Here is a 3,049-nt window from a genome sequence, read left to right as displayed (position 1 = left end):
TTTCGTTGAAGTCAGTTCATAATGTCTATGAGTGAATAAAATATGAGTCAAATTAATGTTTGTGGGGGTTTTTATGTTAAAGCTGCAAACCTTTATGTCATACATACTTAAGATTCAAACTCTGCTCTCCAGCCTGAGAGACCAAAATTCCTGTCTCCTACGCAACACCAGGGTCTAAATGTCTCAATAGAAGAGTAAGAAGACCACCTCCAACCACACACAGATTGGTTCAAATAATTTAATATGAAATAATAGTTTATACTTTGTTGTACTTCGTCGTACGACAATCTCACAATGCATAGCATCACGACGCATTGTAAGCTTGTACATGATATTTTTGCTATTTTTGAAGGCCAGGGTTAACCTCAGTGGGCACTGAAACCTCAGTGAGCACTGAAACCTCAGTGAGCACCATTTTTATTCATGTTTTCATCATATGGGGTGCTAACTTCACTGAGGTCCAGGACCAATGTGGTTAAAATAAGTTCTAGATTGCAGCTTAAAATCTAAATCAGTATCCACTACACACGTTAGTACCTCACCATCATTACACATATATTTAACCGACTCTCGGTCAGAAATGTGGGCAGAGAACACACCATCTACGACCGTTATGTTACCATGAAACACTAAAGCACAGGTTCTACTGGGGATTGAACCCAGGATCTTCTGCGTGTAAAGCAGACGTGATAACCACTACACCATAGAACCTGTATGTAATCTGTCTTCACACCCTTATTTCTCCACCATTTACCTTTTGTCACTCTGGATAAGGAGCATCTGCTAAATGCCTGAATTATTGCAGATTTAAGAAAAAAAATCTGTTTTTGAAATGGTGATTAAAGGTTGTCACAACAAACACATTAGGCCAGCACAAAACAAGGTCTTTGACTTTGTAAAAGTCAGCCACCAGAGGGTGATACACCAATACGGTACCATGAGATAGCGTGTGTGTGTGTGTGTGTGTGTGTGTGTGTGTGTGTGTGTGTACGCACGCACGTGCACGCACACATATGTTCCTCAGAGTGAGTTTGGCTCAAACACAGCAGGAGAGCAGCAGGCAGCAGTTCTCTGAGGTAACCAAATAACTGTGTCCCTCCAATCATCTCATCTCCCCATATCTCTCCATCTCTTTATCCCATTGTCCCCTCTCTCTCTCTTATGCTAATGGTGGTCATCTGCGTAGGCCTAGTTACGTAATCCCAAGCCTTGTGAGGTCGTTGTCAATAAGGTGTCCCTATTTTGGACATGTCACTATAGGGGACATTCGTCATAATTTCCCTAAAATGTTCTTATTTTCACCGTTCAACACCGTTGTACGACCAAGTATGAGATAAGGCTTAAAGGAGCACTTCACCCATTTTCAACCTTATCGCCATATAATTGGTCCTCATTAGTGGTCATTATAAGATGGCACAGCGTCCGTCCACTCACTCTGCGTCTCATTGGTGGCTTATGGACAGTTCAGAAACCTGCTTACCAATGACATCATCAATGGGGTTTCCAAGAAACTACAGCCTTTCTCTTCCTGGAAAGCTAGACGCCGCAGGTCTTGTAGTTGTAGCAATACCCCTTTAAGAGGAGGGCTATAAAACGGGTGACCAGGTTTGCGGCCTTCCTTTTGTCTACAAGCCTTCATTTGAGTGTTTGGGGAAAGACTAGGTGTTATTCAATCTGACTAACACTGCATTTTGATCGATTGATTGATTGAATACTTTATTAGTCAGAAATGTAAACAGCACAAGGTACAGTTTGACATTTAGCCTAAAAGGATAACACAAAAAAGTCCTGGGGAATTGTTTCCAGTGTGGTCCTAGGGTCCTAGGGGTCATACCTATGTTCCCCGGGTTCTATGTTCCCCACTAAGGTTATGGTTATTCAATTCATCAACATAGCATAAAAATAACACAATAATACATATCATCAACAAATATAAAACACTATATGTACAAAGGAGAAAAGGGAAACATGGGTAAGGAAACTGTGAACCAATGTTATTGCTTTTGTAATTCATTTTGCCATATGGCTCCATTTTAAGATCTCAACCTCCCAGTCATAGTAATCCCCCCCTTCCCCCTTGTATCTTAATCTGACTTATTGGTACATCGGTTTTATACTCCTTTTGTGGTATTAATGGAAATTGTTGAATAAACTTGACACTCTTGATACATCGGCCTCCGGTTCTGGTCATTCTGAGCCTGTACCTATTTGGAGACCCATACCATGTTCAGTTACATTGTCCAGTATACGTATATATATATATATATATGGTTAATGAGTTTTAGGATCCCTCAGGTGAGGGTGGTGTAGTCACTTGTGTAACTGTGCCACATAGTGGCCTATATGATATAAAATTACCATCCTGCCTACCGATGATGTCCCTGGTAGGCAGGTTTCTGAACTATCCACAGCCCTCTACCCAAGTAGACAGACATGGAACCATCTCATAATGAGCATTAGGACCAGTTATACAGTACGAAGACATGTTGGATCTCGGACACCATGCTCCCAGTGGGACAAGTATAAGATATGCCCAGAGTAGGGACGCTACGCTATGCTTTAAGTGGTTAAAGGTAGGCCTATACCTCAAAGAACCACAAGATTATCTAGAACCATATGAGGTTAACATGAAGGTTAACATTCACCAAATAGCATGGTTCGTGAGTAGGTGATGGTTCTTTATAGAACCATATATCGGCTCTTGTAGGGTGGAAACCTCATATGTCCAAGACTGTTACTTTTCAAGATTCAAATGAAAAAAAGCATCAAAAGTAGCAGATCTACAAACTCGAAACGCGGCGCTTTGCGCCCCGTTTCGAGTTTGTAGATCTGCTACTTTTGATGCTTTCGTGTGACGCTCTAGCATGATCAAGTTTAGTAGGGCATTAATTTTCAAAGAAACACAAAAAGTTAACCATATGGAGATAAGCAGTTTCTGCCCGACAGCAACGATATAGCCTTCAAAAGAACCATTATTTGTCTGTGTGTGTGTGTGTGTGTGTGTGTGTGTGTGTGTGTGTGTGTGTGTGTACTTTGCCCAGCATGTGTC

The sequence above is a fragment of the Gymnoscopelus braueri genome, assembly GCF_963280865.1.
Source record: "Gymnoscopelus braueri genome assembly, chromosome: 8".
In the NCBI taxonomy this organism is placed as follows: domain Eukaryota; kingdom Metazoa; phylum Chordata; class Actinopteri; order Myctophiformes; family Myctophidae; genus Gymnoscopelus; species Gymnoscopelus braueri.
Note: the sequence above shows the minus strand (reverse complement) of the source record.